The sequence below is a fragment of the Pezoporus wallicus genome, unplaced genomic scaffold, assembly GCF_028554395.1.
Source record: "Pezoporus wallicus isolate ANWC-B61680 ecotype Strahan unplaced genomic scaffold, APGP_CSIRO_Pwel_v1 contig_6732, whole genome shotgun sequence".
Taxonomy (NCBI): domain Eukaryota; kingdom Metazoa; phylum Chordata; class Aves; order Psittaciformes; family Psittacidae; genus Pezoporus; species Pezoporus wallicus.
Genome location: NW_026638638.1, coordinates 3,101,979 through 3,120,680, shown reverse-complemented (window position 1 = coordinate 3,120,680; position 18,702 = coordinate 3,101,979). Strand labels below are relative to the sequence as shown.

Sequence of the window (18,702 nt, the reverse complement as noted above, 5' to 3'; positions counted from 1 at the left end):
CCAACTGTTTTCTTTCCAAGCAACCCAGTGGGAACCACTGGTCAAAACATTAACAACCAAAACAAATTCAGGCTCAGTGAGAACAAACACTTTTACTCAAATTCGTTAGACCTGAAGCATTCAATACTCTCAGTACATGGTACAAGGTCTTTAAATGGATTAGTCTGTTCTCAAGCATCTACTGCAAGTTTCAAAGAATGAGTACTTTTTCCATTCCCTCATCATGTATGAAGCAAAAAAGCATAGCTGGTCTGTTAGGCACAGGACTAAAAGTTAGAGGGAAGGGAAGCTGGGAAGGAGAATCATGTTTGTATTCCTTGTTCTGTGATGAAATACACATACGGCTTTCAGCAAGTCATTTATCCCTTTTAGTCTTCATTCAGTCCCTCCATCTAATTCCCTTTTTACAAGAGTTGTGATGTTTAATTCATTAATGTTTTTGAATACTTGAGAGATTAGAAGGAACTCCACAGATCTGCCCATAAATAACCAAGCAGCAGATGGGCAGCTACATTCAAAACTGTATCAGCTTGCAAGTACGGCACAAACAATAGCATAAGTAACAGATATTCTGAAGTTCTGAAGAAAAAAGCCTCAATCATATAGAATGAAATTCTCTTTCTCTTTTAAAATCAACTTCTGAATTGCATACCTTCAAAATTAGCAGCTTCATTCCCTGAAGCCAGCATGCAAGGGATTTTCAGATGCTAACTTCAGCCCACAAAGCATTACCCCATGCCTTCCCTGGATCAGCTTAAAAAGAAGTTCATCTGTTCCACACAGAAATAAAAAACCATGTGTGAAAGACACTGAAAGCTGAATATCATCTTTACCTATGTAGATTAGTATTTCACCTTCCTTTAAAGATACATTAAAGGATGTCATCCCTCCCACTGCTAAATGGCAGATGACATACAGAACAGAAATAAGGTGTCTCCAGGGCTGATATCCCAGAGTAATTTGAGAAGCCCATCAAACCTGCCCCAAAAGTAGAAATAGGTTGTATGCGTTCATTAGTTAATGCTGTCTTCAATTAAGGCGCAAATGGAACTGGGTTACTGAGCAGGACATCTTTAAAATAACACTAAAACCTGACGGATGAACATCAGTTTAAGTAGTCAAATGGAGTGTTTGGTTTTTACTTTTTAACATATTATGAGCAGCACTAATAAATTTAACATTAGAGCCCTTTAAGATCTCAGGAGAAAAGATACTCCACATACGCTGGGAAGATCCAATCAAGTACTTTGTCTTTTCAGTTATTTAATTCTTTTTATTTTCTTTTATTCTGTTTTTGACTGTCTGTTAAAAATATTCATAAAAAAGAGTATACTGAAGTTTTATATTATGCCTGATTTTCAAGTGGTACACAACAAAAATATTTCTGACCTTCTAGAACCTATTAATTCACAATAAAGAATTAGGAAAATAAAAACCACAGACTCAGATTTCATTAGTATGCAAGCTTATTAAAAGCAAAATGTAACTGTATAATGTCAGTTCCATTACACATACAGTCAGTACTTCACCTTGGCAACTTGTGACAGCAGATGAATGGACAGATTGAAAATGTGCTCCACTTTTGGTTAAACCTAGGGTTAACAGTTTGCTAGGCCGGGATCCAAAAGCACATTGTCACAGCCACAAGAAATTTAAGCTTGGAAAAACTGAATTTCTTCTGCCCCATTTTCACCTGGAATTTCAATCCTTACTTTGTACACTTTACTTGGTAAATATAGCTAATAATAAAATTTAGAAGAGGGGTCTGTTAACTGGTTCCTCAATTTAATCCATCTTCCATATATTAATTTCCCACCCTTTTCACCCCCCTCAACAATTCTGTAAGAAATAAATAAGGGATGAGTGGCAAAAAGAAGTAACAAGTAATATAATGAAAAGTGAACCAGCAAATGCAGAACAAATGAGTGAAAGCTTATGACATCCAGTTAAAAACTCCTAAGTTTTAACTTCAATGTCAGTTACCTATTCATTTAGAACCACAGAATCATAGAATAGTTAGGGTTGGAAAGGACCTTAAGATCATCTAGTTCCAACCCCCTTGCAGGGACACATCACACTAAACCATGTCACCTTGAACGCTGCCAGGGGTGGAGCATTCACAACTTTCTTGGGCAACCCATTCCAGTGCCTCACCACCCTAACAGGAAAGAACTTCCTCCTAGATCCAATCCAAACTTCCCCTTTTTAAGTTTCAACCCATTACCCCTTGTCGTATCACTACAGTCTCTAATGAACAGTCCCTCCCCAGCATCCCTATAGGCCCCCTTCAGATACTGGAAGGCTGCTATGAGGTCTCCAAGCAACCTTCTTTTCTCCAAGCTGAACAGCCCCAACTTCCTCAGCCTGTCTTCATACAGGAAGTGCTCCAGTCCCCTGATCATCCTCATGGCCCTCCTCTGGACTTGTTCTAACAGTTCCATGTCCTTTTTATGTTGAGGACACCAGAACTGCACACAATACTCCAAGTGAGGTCTCACAAGAGCAGAGTAGAGGGGCAGGATCACCTCCTTCAACCTGCTGGTCACACTCCTTTTGATGCAGCCCAGGATACAGTTGGCTTTCTGGGCTGCAAGCGCACGCTGCCTGCTCATGTTCACTTTCTCATCAACCAACACCCCCAAGTCCTTCTCTGCAGGGCTGCTCTGAATCTCTTCTCTGCCCAACCTGTAGCTGTGCCTGGGATTGCTCTGACCCAGGTGCAGGACCTTGCACTTGGCATGGTTAAACTTCATGAGGTTGGCATCAGCCCACCTCACAAGCGTGTCAAGGTCCCTCTGGATGGCATTCCTTCCCTCCAGCGTAACAACCAAACCACACAGCTTGGTGTCATCAGCAAACTTGCTGAGGGCGCACTCAATCCCACTGTCCGTGTCAGCGACGAAGATGTTAAACTAGACCGGTCCCAACACTGATCCCTGAGGGACACCACTCATTACTGGTCTCCACCCAGACACTGAGCCATTGACCACAACCCTTTGTGCAGCCATTCAGCCAGTTCTTTATCCACCGAGTGGTCCATCCATCAAATTGATGTCTCGTGTGGGACAGTGTCGAACGCTTTATACAAGTCCAGGTAGATGACATCAACTGCTCTACCCCTGTCCATCAGCTCCCTAGCCCCATCATAAAAGGCCACCAAATTGGTCAGGCAGGATTTCCCCTTAGTGAAGCCATGCTGGCTGTCACCAAGCACCTTGTTGATTTTCATGTGCCTTAGCATGCCATCCAGGAGAATCGCCTCCAAGATTTTGCCAGGCACAGAGGTGAGACTGACTGCTCTGTAATTCCCTGGGTCATCCATTTCCCCTTCTTGAAAATGGGGGTTATATTTCACTTTTTCCAGTTGTCAGGAACTTCACCTGACTGCCACATTTTTCAAATATGATGGCCAGTAGCTTAGCAACTTTATTTGCCAGCTCCTTCAGGACCCGCGGATGGATTTCATCAGGACCCATGGACTTGTGCACGTTCAGATGTTTAAGATGGTCTCGAACCAGATCCTCTCCTACAGTGAGCCTAGGGTCTTCATTCTCACAGTCCCTGCGTCTCCCTTCCAAGACCTGGGTGGTGTGGTCAGAGCATGTGCCAGTGAAGACTGAGGCAAAGAAGTCATCAAGAACCTCGGCCTTCTCCAAATCCATTTCACAGAATGGTAGACCTTTTTCTCAGAGCAAGTGTCAGAAGGAAGAGCACCAGGCACAGAAAGAATGTAACTGTGGATGCAAAACAGCATCTGCATGTACAGCTGTGAAACACAATACTGATACCTCAGTCTTTTCATACAAGGGCACGCACAGGATACTGTGCGGCAATCAGCACTCTCTCAAAGAACGACACATCTTTGGATTTCAAAGGCCATGTCCACAAGCACCAGTCTAGCTCCAACCTTAAGGAACACAGGCAGAGGTCTGTAATGATGCTATAACATGACATAAAAAAATGATACCTTGCTAAAGTTTTCTACCCTTTCCAGCCTCAGGCCAAGCTAAACACTTACGCTATATGTTAAGTTACAGCAGTTTTCAGGCTTCTTTAACCTAGAATAGTAAAGAAAGTAAGTCACAGGTTTTGGATGCATGCCTACATTTCCTTTTCTGCCACATTTACAGAGGGAGACCTCATGCTTATATCCCTGTGGAATCCTCTAGCTTTCCCTTGTAGGATGCTACCACAGGCAGCAAAAGACTCTGATATACCTTATACCCTCCTTGCAACAGGCAGTCGAAACAGCAGAAGTTGCAGTCATCTGTTGCAGCCCAAACTCATTTCAGACCAAATGTCTACAGAATACATAAAATAATACAGTTTGGGAGGGTGCTTCTTCCACCACTTTCCACATAGCAATAGGTCAACTGAAATATTATGTTCAAAGCACAGCAGAGAAGTTTTCTTCATTGTACTTTCCCAACACCCATAAAAAAAAAAGGTTGAGTTTTTAAAATTTTATTCAGAATTTATGATCTATGTGGAAATAAGACAGAAATCACATAGATCATAAATTCTCCCAGATAGTTTCTGCATCACAGGGGGTGAGGGAGTAGAAAAATAAACAATGAATAGTAAAATAAAATCACATACGCTACCTCTTTCTACTAAAAAAAACAAACACCAAACAAACATATCATAAAATCTTGCAAGAATGACCTAGGGGAAACAAGTACCTTATCAGTGGTTCTTCAGGTACTGTCCAAAACCAGTTTGTGATGGAAAATCACAGACAGCTCTTAGGCCTTCAGTACTTCATAAAACTAAGACAATGGGAGGAATGAGAGTGGACAATTCAGGCCATAAACAAACAGCTGCACTGATGAGTGCAACTATTGGCAGCGTGGAGCAAATGAAAAATCACTGTCCTCTGGGGTGCAAGCTTAGAACTTCTTGTTCCTTTTATAACATTTATATAAGAAAACAATCTACAACTTCATAACAATACACATACTTGGCATTGGTTAAAAGTGCATGTGGCTCAGCCCCTCAGGAATCACTTCTTAGCTCAGTATAGTGACACTACAACTAAACGGAAGCAAAAAGAAATGCTCTTCTAAACCAAAAGCCATCTCGAGTGGCAGGGAGTATGAAAGGGCAAGGGACTGTTTGAGATGAAAAGTGGAGTGGGGTGCGTAGACATTAAGTATAGCAAACACAAAAGAAGTCACCCTTTTTATCTAGGGAAAACTAGCCAAAAAACAAGAAGAAAACTAATGAGAGGCTAAGAAAGAGAGTGTTTACAAATCTCAGACCTCAGGTTTGATACCTGACTAAAGTTCTCAGCTCAAAAATAAGGTTTTATGTGGACCTTGAAACATCCTAAACAATTTCCTTGATATTCTAAAAAAATAGAAAAAAATATAGTTGTGTCTACCCCCTCATGCCCCACACAACACACAAAGTAGACACAATGAGGACAGTAACAGAAATTTCTTCATAAGGAATAAATAAGTAATTTGAGAACTTTGCTAATCTTAACCAAACATGGAAGTAGAAGAGATTGAAGTATACCAGATCTAGGACATGGATAGCTTGTTCATTCACATTTTTACATTTCAAAATATTTCAGAAATGCATTCATTACTATATAAAAACACTTTCTATGCTACCCTTTAATTACTGTGTGCAAGAGAAATAAATATTTCCTTAATTTGCACAATGTCTTCAGGTTTTGTACTCACACTGAAAATTCTGAACATTTCAGCTGCAAACCACAAATTAAACTGGCCACAGCAAGCACCTGCAGTAACCACAGCGTCTCTCCCACCCCCTTGAAATAAAATATGTATCTTTCCACTATCATAAATGGTCACATGCTTCAGAACACCTTGCATAGCTGTAACACTTGTACATTTTCCACTGCTACTATTTTCTAAGACCAAATTAGAATGCAACACGAAAGAATTAGCAAACACTACTCTAGCAGAGAGAAAACAGACAACCTGCATTCAGGGTACACTGATTAGAAAGAAACCATTGTTTTTACCCACACTGAAATGCAGATAAGCTACAGCACCTTCCATCCACATATCATGTGCCCACCCTGACCCTTTCGCTCAAGTTCAGCCATACATATCATTTAGTGACCAAAACATGGAGTTAACATCAACCCTATTCATCTTATTCTTCAAATAGCACCTTTTATTTGGCCTTATTTGGTGTAGTCAACATTCATCCCTCATGATATCTAAAAACATATCTCAAATTCAACTCCACTAATACCACAGTTTAGCTTGGCTCTGAATTCTCATGTGCCTACTACATCTAACTCTCTTGAACCACTGATTCTGCAAAGCCCTAAATCATACCTTCATCTCCTCTTAACTACTGTAATTTCCTTCTTAATGGGTTCTTTATGTCCCAGCGTTCCAAACTTCAGCTTGTCCAAAATGCAGCAGTTCATCTTCTCACCTAGAAACAGGAAAACAACACTCCATATTGATTTTTCCAATTGCTTCCTTATAAAATCTAGAGCCTGCTGTAAGGAAATCCTCACTTCAAAAATCCCTCACTCATGTAGTCTAAAAAGTAAAAAGCCTGCCAGTGCATTTTTCTGTTGCTCACTCAAGGTATTCAAGTGTCTCATTTCCCTCCTGTGCGCAAGCTTATCAACCCCATCAGAGCAGCAATAATCTATCTCAGTGCTTTTAAAACTTCCTTCCTTACTCTCATTCGCAACCACAGCTCCCTCTTTAAACCAGAATTCACTTATCTCCAGTCTTATGCTTAAGAACACCCTCTAATACATTTGCAAACACTACTCTGTGTGAGACACAAAGACAAGCTGCTCTATTTCATAATATCTAAGCTACACTATGTAACATAACTTTAGTATCAGAAGCCTTGGTTCCATTATAGCCCCTTTCAATTATTTTTTTTTAAGCCACAAGACAAAAAACAGAGTAAAGTAGGTAAATTAAAAAAAGGTATGAGTTACAGCCTAAATACGTTTATGCAAAACCACTTGAAAAGGTATTGGTCTATGCAGTGTATTTATCAGCGTCAAAGCTTCAGAAGAACCAGATACACTGCATGAAATTTGTAAAGATCTTACATTCGATAGAGATTGATCTTACTTACCATTGGTACTGGAATGCAACACTGTTAGGGATATAAGTCTGAGCTCTGGTTCCCAGGTTCTGCAAATTTAAATGAAAACAGCATTTGGCCATATTTTTAGATAATACCCAATCTAAAACTTTATTTCCTTGGAGGTTGAAAACAAGGGTTTATTACAAAGCTGCATTACAGGGGAGTCAACCTTTCCATTATATATTCACAAATACTCGTAAGCTAAGCATTCAAGTTGAGACAGCAGGAATCCCGTATCTTCTACCAAAACATATGGTAGACATCAACATTGTTTATAATTAGCAGGCAATGCTCCTGAGGCAGCACCGGAAGCAGCAGGAAAGTAACAAAAACCAGAATCCTTGTAGTATGCTTTCAGTCAGAGGTAATCTCCACAGATTTTTAGGCAAAAATCAAAACTGGAACAGTGTTAGTGTTTTTTGTGAAGAGGAGGAAGAAAGTATTCCTACATGCTAATCACTGCTATAGAAGTAAAAAAGGAAAATTATACTATGAATTGAAAAGATTTAAATAGTCCCTATTTGTATCAGAAGATGCAGAACTGACATAAGCATCAAAAATAAAAACTTAGCAAACGCTTTAAGACTTGAACAAAACCTTGTACCTGATCAAATTCCACTCACCAACAAAATCCAAAAGCTCCAAACCAAAAATTAGTATATACTGTGTTACAGGCAAAGCCAAGATGCTAAACATGTCATAGGTTTTATAGTTATTCAGATGCAGCAATCACAGTAATCTCTCTCACAAGTTTTAAATTAAAAAATGAAAACAAAAACCTTGTATTACCAAAGTTTTCTAGTCAGGCAAATAAACTAGAAGCCTCAGAAAGATGGAGAGAAGGCAAGAGTACACACCTATAGATCAGAAACAAGAATATTAATAGCAAGCACTCAAGAAAGCTTGAACAGAGATGCAGAGGAAAATCCTGCAACATCACGTCTTACCCTTACAAAACCCTAAGGTAGGCTTTGCTTATTTTATCAGAGGCTACCTACTGAAGGTGTTCTGTATTTCTCCAACCACCCACAGTCACTTAGGAATAAAGGTGTTCCTCCTACTACTCTATTCCTAAGGACTCGACAGTTATGCAGCACTGTACTGAAGTTCACCATCAACAAACATACCTAGTCTCTTCCAGAAGTACTCCTCCCTACTACCGCCCAGATGGAGCAGCCAAATGAAACTGAGCTGATCTTCACCTGACTCCTTTATTCTGCTGCTGGAAAATAACAGAGCTATGTACATTTCCCATGTTTACATAAGCTTTACTGAGAAATATGATTCCACAGCAAATTCAGAATTATAGCCTACAATTCCAAGAGATATCATGGGACTGATTCTTGTAAGAAATGTAAAGACACATGGGGTTTCTTCTCTTAACTTTTGCTTCTAGGGAAACTGATATTACAGATCATCTAAACTGCAAATGAAACATCACCCATTAGCATTCTAATTTAAGAAAAATAGTTAACAGATGTCATTTCACATAACTGCTCAAGCAGCAATCTATGATGTAGAGAATTGTGCAATATCCTGAAATCCAGCTGTAAAAAAAAAAATTTTACTTGCTCCTATGTGTTTGGTTTGGGTTTTTTTTTGGGGGGGTTGTTTTGTTTTTCCCTGAAGGAGCAAAGCACGATCCACACATGACCAGCAAGCCCTATGCCTCTGACCAAGCTTCAGCTCTATTCTGTCGTCCACCTTCCCCCTTTCCTCAAGTTTCTGGTACAGCCAATGGGACTAGGGCTATAAAACCCCTGCATTCAGAAAAAAAAAGAACCCTTATCAGCACAAAGTTCATTGCCATCATTGTTCCTACAATGCAGTAACAGTATTTATTATTTACTACACACTGAATCCTACCAGACAATGTCACTGGGGGGGGGGGGGGGACACGGGGGAGACGACACGACCCACAATAACTTCCTCATTACAGGGAATTTTAATGTGTGAACAAAGTCAACATCCAATCATTAGGACAACACAGATACTGCAGTACTAAAAATGCAGAGGACCGGTATTTCCCTTGGGACGAAAAAAAGACGAAAGAACTGACAAAAGCCTCTACTAATAGCCATCCATATAGGCTTTACCAATTTTGCCCATTAAAAAAATTACTACAGCTAAAACAAACAACAAAAAAAAAAAACCACCACCACATTCACCTCTATTGACTCCACTCTTGCTTCCATACGCTCCTTCAAATTCTTTGACAAAGAGGGTGCGTTACATCTCCCTCCCACAATTGCCTGGCTAAAACAGCTCTGTTAAGGGCCAGCAAGGGATACTACAGCTATGGAGAGAAAGGCAAAATTGGTCGACAATGGACCTGTCAAAAACTCAAAGAAATGGCAACCACTGCTCTGAGCAACCACTGCTGCAGCAGTGAATCAGCTTCCCGACCAGGCAGCGCTTCCAGAAACCCAGAGCGCCCGGCGCCGAGGCAGTGTCACGGCCATGACTCTTTCCCACCGGCCTGCCACCCCACTGACCACCGGCGACACACCGGGGAAATCCCCGACAGAAACCGAGCGGGCCGAGGAAGCGGCTCCCGCGCCCGGCTCCCTCGAGGGAGCTCTCCCTCCCCCGAAGCACTCTCCTTCCTCCCCAAGCCTGCCGTGACACCCGCGACGGGGCCCGGCAGGAGGGGGCCGCCGCCCTCCCGCGCCCGCACAAAGGCAAGCCCCGGCGGCGGCAGCCACTCGGGAGCCCCCCCGCCACTGCGGCCACGTATGTCGCGGCAGCACGACCACCACCCAAACATGCTGCACGGGTTCCCCGGGGCTGTACCGACTTGCTGTGCCGCTGGCCCGGGAACAGCCAGAGGGACCTACAAAGGGTCAGAGAAACAGGGGAAGGCGGAGGGGGAACGGGAGTCCGCAGACAGCCGCCAGGTACCACGTTACCCTCCCGCCCGCCGCTGGGATGCGGCGCCGGCCACGAAGGCCGTGCACGAGAGGGCTGCCCTGCCGCAAGGCCGGGCCACCGCCGCCCCCTGGGAGGGCCGGGAGCCAGCCGCCGCCGCCCGAAGGAGCGGGGCGCTCAGCGGCTCGAACGCCGCCGCCCGGGGAACAAAGCGCGGCCAGGCCGCGGGGCCTGCGCTGCGCCTGGGGCCGCCCCTCCGCGGGGCCAAGGCAAAGGAAGAGCCCCTCCGGACGAGGCTACTTACCCGGCTGCAGCGCTCCAGGTGCCCAGGCTAGAAGGACGCCGGCGGCAGGGCAGGCGAATGTGGGGCGGAGTCTGGACCAGCCCGCTCTGGCCAGGCTGTGGCGCCTGCCCTCAGCCGCCTTGTACCGCCTCGCTGGCCCGGCGGCAGCCCCCGGGGACAGGGGTGGCTCCAACCCCTCCCCCGTCGGCAAGCAGACAGCGAGGGCCGGGCGCTGCCGGGTTCACGTCCGCCTCCACTGCACTCGCCTGATCGCCGCCGCCTGCGGGGCGCGGAGTTGCGGTACCGCCCGCCCTTCCCGCGGAGCCGCCGCGGCAGCTGCGCGGGACCCGACCCGGCAGAGGCGGCAGCGGAAAGCCCCACCCCAGCGGGAGACAATGGGCTGCCGCTGCCCCACTAGAGGGTGCCGAACGCTGCAGGCCCCGGCCAGGTCCCTTCCCGCCGCACCGGCCGCCTGTTAGTATGGAGCGGCCGTTGTAAATATCCGGCGTGGGACAGGCCGGAGTGCGACCGGCTATAGATACTTCAGCACCAGCAGTCGTGCTTTAGTTTGGAGATACGTGTGCCTGAGCGTGTGTTGAATGCAAATCAAATCCATCTCAGGTGCAAACTGGCCGTTGACAGAGCCTCAGGCAGACGTCGGCTTCCACTTGCGGCCCTTTGCCATCCGTGTTTCAGTAACTGCAACACGTATTTTGTTTCACCCGTATTGGAGCTAACAGCCTATCCTCTGTCCGGGTTCCCGGACAAACATCCTGAAACCCTGTAGCGCCAAGGCTAAAATAATACAAGAAAACAGGGAAAGAAACACTTTGAGAAAACCGGCTAGGATGCTTGTATTGCATTCAGTCTAACTGCCCTGGGTCATGGTACTGTCAGACTACAATCTCCTGCTGAACAAGTCATTTTTAGGCTACATAATGGCTCTCTTAAAAAAAAAAAAAAAAAGGATAAAAGGATTCTGCAAACTCTATCTTAACAATAATTTTGCTCTTATTATTTGCAGATCAGTTGAGTACCATTTACTATATCTCATTCCAAACATGAAACATAGGCTGCAACTGCTTGGTTTCTACCCTCAAAACACTGTTTGCACAACCAGTGTTTTCCTGCTTTTCTGATGGCTGCCTGTCAACATCTGCTGTAGCAATTACCCTCAGTGTCACTGTGGGAGCATGCTGGTGGTTCTCACCTGGTCCCTGGCCTCTGCTTGACTCAGAAAGCTGTCCCCCTCTTAGCAGCACAACCCATTGGAAGTGCAAGAGCTGGAGAAAGAATTGTCATTAAAATTTTCAGAGGAGGTCTACTGGCCAAGGCCTGTCAGCCTCAAGAACGTACCTTTTCTGTCTGGTCTTGCTTTCCTGGAAGAATATTTAAAACAGCAGCAAAAGAAGAGGAAGAGTAAAATAAACTTCCCTAACAACCTGCAGAGATAAACAGAGATAAGTGATCTTCATTAGCTACAGAGTAATTGCTGTAGAGAAGAATAAAATTTATTTTGTACTTTATTTAAAGAGGAAAATTTTAACAATATTTTAAATGTGTGCAGTAATGGTTTAAGAGTGTGCCAGATACAACTTTTAGGTCAGTCTTCTTATATATTGTATACTTGTGGTTAGAAGGTAAGACAATAGGAAGCAGCTTTCGTTGTTCAAAAACATTTACTTAGGATCACACAGGCTCTATCTTTGTAATCTCTGACTGCAGGACAGTATTTCAGAACACTAGATGAGTGACCTGATACCCAGCACCAATGTCCAGCACAAGAGAAAACTTAGTGGAAGTCATTGGCACATATATCTTTAAAAGGAGTAAACAAACATCAACAAAGGCAAAACTACAGCTGACTGCCATACTGAGTTTTTCTTTTGTTATTTCACACTTCCAAAAGCCTCCGTAGTGGAGGCATTACATTCTGTGTACCATTCCTGTCACATAGCATATACAATAAATGAAAGTACAGCTCTTTATGACAAGACTATGTACTTTTTGAGCTTTTTTTTTTTTTTTTTTTTGGCTTGTGGATCTCAAACATTTCAGTATGCATGGACTAATTAATTTCTCATAGTTACTGGAGAGGAGAGGAGCGGGAGAGAAGTCCAAATGACATGACCCAACTTCTCCATTTTCCAGGGCATGAATGAAATCTCTTCGAAGTGACGGAACCAGGCTTCCCTCCTGCAGAGAGAAGAGGCAGAAATCTTGCAGCATCTTTCAGTACTCCAAGACAACAAACCAAAAGTCACTGTCATTTGTACTCTGGCTGGAGCTGTGCTACTTTGAGTATCTAGATCTTGCAACAGGTTTTCTGACTTTCCTCTTTCATGTGTACTCTGTTGAGTGATTTGCCAGGACGGAATCTGAGATGATTAATTTTGTTTAAGGTCATACCGGCAGTTCAGAGTTGTAGTTAATTGCTTTTGCCATGCAAACTGCCAGCAGGAAGAAATCAAAGTACGTTTTTGTATCAACGATCCATTTGATCAAAACAGGCCTTAATATATGCTACTATTCTCTAGCAGTCATACCAGATTTTCTCAAACATGAATAAAAGTAAATAGGCTGAAAACATCCTGAGCTTTGGGCACTGTGCTGCATGTCAACACAACAGAGCCTTTGTTTACAGGCAGAGCACTGCTCTCACAATAGTTACTGCTTCCAGCTTCAGTTGCTGTAGTTCCAGAAAAATCAGCCATCAAAGAAAAACAAACCAAACCCCCACATACTTCTAGTGGACACCAGCACATCAGCATGACGCTGATCAAAGATGCCACCAGGTGTGACAGTGGTCATCCTATGCAGCACTCCATGGACCCGCTATGCACCTTCGTTCTTGCTCCACTTGTCACTAGGACACAGGTAGGCACTGCCAGGCACAGCATTGCTGGAAACCCTCCACCTGGAGTGATTTACTCTGCTACCTTGCTTGTTATTTGATTCCACACCTCTGAGCAATAGACAGACAGACAATTGTTTTTGACAGCAGCAAAAAATGAGAGTTGTTAAATTAGTGTAAGCTAGCACTATCCAGAGTAAATGGCTAGAGATGTAATTTGCAGGCCACTGCAATTCATAAATGGTATATACAGTAAATAAGCAAATAACTATATGCAGTGGGATTAATGCAGGCTAGCAGTGATGAATTGTAAATAAAAACTGTAGAATGTTTTGTATGTGGAACTTTATGATCATAACAAGATGGTATCATCATGTTTGTGGGTAAGCAGCAGAGACATCTACTACTTTAAAGACTTATGTATTTGTCATACAGCCAGATTCATGTTGGCAAAATAGTAGGAAAAGTCCCTGCTATGTTGATAAACAGTATCAGGACGTTTGGGAAGTGAAATTGACAGAAAAATTTAAACATTCAGTGCACATTCAAAACATCATGGAAACAAACAAAAGCTCTGCTACAGTTCTCAGTATTTGAACTCCCATTCATAAGCTTCTAAAGGTAAACACATTCACCTGCTATTAGCCTAAAAATTTGAAATATCCTTTCAAGCATAAATGCTAATTTTTAATCCTGAACTATGTGATTGTTTCTTCTGAAACAACTAGCAACAAAGCCTTAAATTGTGCTCTTAGTAATATCTCAAGCTGGAGTCACAAACAGCCCAAACATACCTGGCTGCATTTACTGATTAGCACAAGCCACAAGCCTAGCACCCTGTAGGCAGCACCTAACAGGTTTTGAAGGATTTGCGTTTTATTACATTCATACTTACCAAAGGGTGTGTAAGCATCTTTTAACTAGTTATCTCATGTTGGCAGTAATTTTGATGTTCTTCAGTTAACTTACAAAAGCAGAAAAAGTCTTTGTTTTGTAAAGGCCTTTGCATGAGTGACATGTCTGTAATGAGCAACAGCAGTCTGATCTTTGCAAGATTCTGGAGAAATTGGGGTGGGGGATCTTCCTATGCTTCTTAGTGCTCAGGTGGAAAAAATACAGCATACGCCTCATATCCTTCCAGGAACTAGAAGCTGCTGGATTGTATGTCCTGCAGCAAACTCTGCAGTGACTTCTATTGCTTTGTTTAATTACATTTTATTTTCTATAAAATACAATCTTCACAACCTGTCCTTCCTACTGAGGAAATAAGGGTGAAAAATAAAATACATAGAAGCCTAAAAGCTGTATTGCCTGAGTAGCTACCTGAGAAATGTTTAATGGAAACAAAGCTATCTGTGGTCAGTATCTTGCTGCCCAGGTTTCTTAAACACAAACATGATTTCCTCACAAATTTATTTCATTTTAAGAAGAGATCTACTGCCAGTTTCTGGCTGGCAGTAGACCCATAACCTCCATGACACAGTGGGAATGCCTTCCTGTCTACACAGGAAATTGGTCCATGGGGTCTGACCTGAGTGCCGTGTGCAGTAACAAGGGTATGAATCTTGATCCCATCTCTGTAGAAGGTACACAACAGCAGGCATATCTCAGGTCACATTTGTGGTTGCAGGGGAAGGAGCTGAGAACCAACTTACCTGTTATGTTAGGTGCTTGTGCCATACCTCTGAGCATTTTTGGTGGGATGTCTACAGCACTTTGTCGCCTGATGGCTCAATCTGATCAGGGAATACTACTGTGGTGCTTGCTGAAGAAAAGGAACAATTGTACTTACCATACTAGCTATCACATGAGGCATAACAGCTCTGAAAGAACATGTCTCTGAACTGCTAACTATAGAAGTAACAGAAAGAGTGCTGATTGTCAGTGACATTTTTAATGACTCCTTTACAAAGCACCTAATGTTCTGCTGGAACCACGTTTGCTGCTCTATGCTGCTTCCTTCTGCTTGCACCAAAAAAAAAAAAACAAAAACAAAAACCCCAAAACCAGAGATCTTCCTAGTGAGATGTGATTATATACTGTTGCCCTGCAGCTTGCTTGCTCTTTGGCCATGGGGTTTACTAGCATTAGCCTGTAGAAAAAGCTACATTCCATACCACCACCATTTTTGCTTGCATTAGAATTACGTTTTGTTTCCAGCTCTAGAACTAGCTATTAGCAAAATGTTAACAGCGCAAAACAAGCTAGACAGTAGTGTACATCAGAGATCAAGAAATGGGTGTCCTCTACTGTAGCTGTTACTTCTTGTGGTGTTTGAAAAGGGAAAGATAAAGATGGCTTTATACTTTTTTGTGTGCATTCCCCATAATGGGTTATTCTGGATTCCAGAGCAGGTCTGACCAGGAGGTATTAACAAGTGTGTTCTTGAGAAAAAACTTCTGTAGTTTTCTTCTAGGGATCAGAAGGGGGATCATTTGAAAATGAGTTTCCCAGTAACTACTTTTTTTTTTTTTCTGTGTTTGTCTAAATAGCAAATATTCCCATGTTAACAAAACCTGGTCAGTTATGGATTTTACATACATTCTCTGTATAGGTTCCTCTTGATAGGCCTTGGATTTCTAACTTTACAAAGAGCAGCTGGCTTCAAGGGTATATACTAACACTAATCACAATCATTGTTAGCAACAGTGAATTGGAAGAGAGTAAGAAATACGAGCTATTTTTAGAGGCAATAAGCCAGAGCTCTTCACTCTCAGAGAAAAGCCATTTTTAGGAGTAAGTGGCTGAGCTGTTTAAAATTTGTCACTGTGTCTGCTAGTCTATAGATGCTAACCTCATAGCTCTATAGAAGCTACCTCAAACTTTATAATTTATTATGTTTATTAAGCATTTATGAGCTTTAAATTGTAACCTTTGGTGTAGAAGAGTAGGGTTTTTTTATAGATTCAGTGTTGCTCAGAGTTCAGATACTCAGTATATTCAGTGTTTACCCTGCATGTCCGAAATCCTCTTGGAGAAAGAGAGAATGTTTTGGCTAAAACCCCAACTATTTTACCAAAGAAAGGAATTGCATCTGTAATTATAAAGTAAAACATTTTAGAATGTGTGAAGGTAATTTTTTTCTTGCTTTATTAAAACAATTATGTACAACCTTTAGTGTATTTTGTAAGAGTAGTCTCAAATATAATGAACTGTGTTTATCCGTAACTGAAAATATTTCTGAGAACTTAGTCAGAATGGCCAGGATTTTCAAACACATCCAAAAGCCCTAGGAACCTAATCATGTGACAGGCTTCTAATCCACAGAGGTGTTTTAAAATCCCACTTATTGGTCCTGTTTTGTTCTTCTTTTACACAGTTCACAAGTAGTTTGTAAACCTCTTCCTATATCACTTTCCTGAACACAGATCTCAGAAGTCATGGGCAATTAGGCTGCAATATTGATCTTATTCATGGAGGTCACATACATTATCACACATTACAAATCAGTCATTCAAGCCACCTTGAAAATAAGGTACTATATAAATGGAATGTGAATAATACTGTCTAATCCAAAGTGCTGGTAATTTTCTAGACTCAGGAAAGGATTTCTTGAGCTTTTCCTCTGTACAGTATTTGGTGTTATACAACAACTGAAATTTGGATGTAACTGTTGAGTACTAAATTAGGTACTTGGCACTTTGTCTTCTAGTACATGAACATAATTTCAGAACAGCTCATACTGAGAGATAGGAAAAATAGGGCAGAGATGAAAAAAATCATGCAACAGTTTTTACTTAATAAGGTAATACTGAAAAACTTTCATAAAGAATAAATATTTTTGGAGAATGTTATAATGCACTGAGTTATTGTATGTGATGAAATTTTACAAAACATTAAAATTAACATTTCTGTATGGTAAAAAATGAAAGATAAAAACCCCTTCCTTTACAGACTCACAGCAAATTTTACTTCAGTAAATGATCCTTTGTAAAGTAAAGATCATTTAAACAACTCATATTCTTCCCATGAGCCAGTAAGCAGGCTGAAAACCCAATGTACTATGAACTTTCAGTACTGCAAGCTATAAGGAATATTATGAGAGGCACACAGACAAAAGGAAATGAATCTCAGGGACCACAGAAAGAGGCAGCTCAAGTGCATGTGTGCAACTCCTCTTTCAGGACATGGCAGGGGGAGAAAACATTTCTGTACTTGCATTAGGTAAGAAATTAAAAATTAGTTATTTGATTGTATGCAAGCTGATTTCTTATACAGTAACAAATATTGATGAGTACCTTATTGCTTCAAGAGTATTTTTCTTGTAATGGCAACAAGGGTGTTCAAATCTACTTCACTTTCCAGCATTGAGAGCTGAAGTTTAGTTCTTTCTTAATATTTAACTTTAGGTTTAGCTTCAGAGAGGCAGGAGTTGTGTGGACTCTTTCCTGCAGCCCAATGCAGGGTATGCAGCAGCTGACTCCTAGCTATCACGACAGCCTGTCTATACCTACCCATCAAATCTGGCCAGTCGATCTGTGTGGCTTGTAGATCCTTTTACGGTGCACTATTCAAGCTGCTATGTTTGTTCTGAGACTCTACAGAAAAGGAGCAGCTATTTGCAACATCATACCCTTGAGTCTTTCAGCAAAGCTATGGCAGATTTGTTCCTTTTCAGGCTTTTCAAAATTGTGTTTTGAGCTGGAGGAGGAAGGAAGCAGAATTTGTACCAAATGAAATGGCCATCTGGAGCTAGGGTTTTTCAAGTTCTGTGCTTTTTTAGTGCATGTATTGCTTGCTAAGTGTTTGATCCTATTACTGACTTTAATGGCTTTTTTTTTTTACACAGGCTTGCATTTCAGGATTTTTTAAATGTTTGGTTTGATTGAATCAGAAGTATATTTGGAATGTCAATGTATTTGAAACAACACAATAAAGGCAGAGTTGTGAGATAGTTTTGCTTAAGCATTTTGCAAGGGCTCTGCTAGTTTCAGATGATTTTGTGAAATAATTGAGTTTCATTTATTATTCTCCTAAATGCTTTTTCATAACTGACTGTGGCTATCTTTCAGACTTTATCCATAAGAGAAAAGTGTGTTCTCTATATAATATGTGTTTTCTATTATAATGAACAACTGGAGCCAGACCACTGTTTGCCTTTCTATCCTAAAAGCAAATATTTTGTTTATAATTTGCTGTCTTGTAGTTATGAATGGTGTATGATAAGGATCTGGAATAAAACAGAGTATAAAATAACTGTATAGAAAGTTGGAATTCACAGGACTGGCTAAAAACATTTGACTTTTCCATACCTTGACATTGCAGCAAATTGTTCTAATGACGCTTTCTGCTTAAAATTCCTGAGAATACTAAGTGTGTGTAGTCAGAAGCAGCATGGTTTTAAACCTTCCTTAGGATAAACAGACCCCATCTGTTTTCAATAGCTTCTGTACCATGTAGGCTATCTATTACCCCTTCACAGAAACATGTCCATATGCCTGTTGATAACTGTCACTAGTGCTTGTGCCAGCTCTTCCCCTATAGTTTCCTCAACATCCTCAATAGCTCAAGTGAAGTCCTCCTCTGACCTCCAAACTTGCTGGCCTTCTTATTGCCTAGAGTTTATCACTTCAGTGTAGTGTCATAAAGGAAGTAA

General features: G+C 41.7%; 1 protein-coding gene across 4 annotated transcripts in view; it reads right to left on the bottom strand.

Moving 5' to 3' along the window:
- Window positions 1-10,475, bottom strand: part of SESTD1 (SEC14 and spectrin domain containing 1) — a 65,520-nt gene extending 55,045 nt beyond the window's left edge. Inside the window, exons 1-3 of one of the 4 annotated variants that reach the window (XM_057411670.1) lie at window positions 10,274-10,475; window positions 7,090-7,148; window positions 6,318-6,420 (exon numbers count right to left, since the gene is read on the bottom strand). The gene's annotated coding sequence lies outside the window, so the exon portion shown is untranslated. The remainder of the gene's footprint in view (window positions 1-6,317; window positions 6,421-7,089; window positions 7,149-10,273) is intronic. The other 3 variants (XM_057411667.1, XM_057411668.1, XM_057411669.1) reach the window with 3 other exon arrangements.
- Window positions 10,476-18,702: the final 8,227 nt, after the last annotated feature.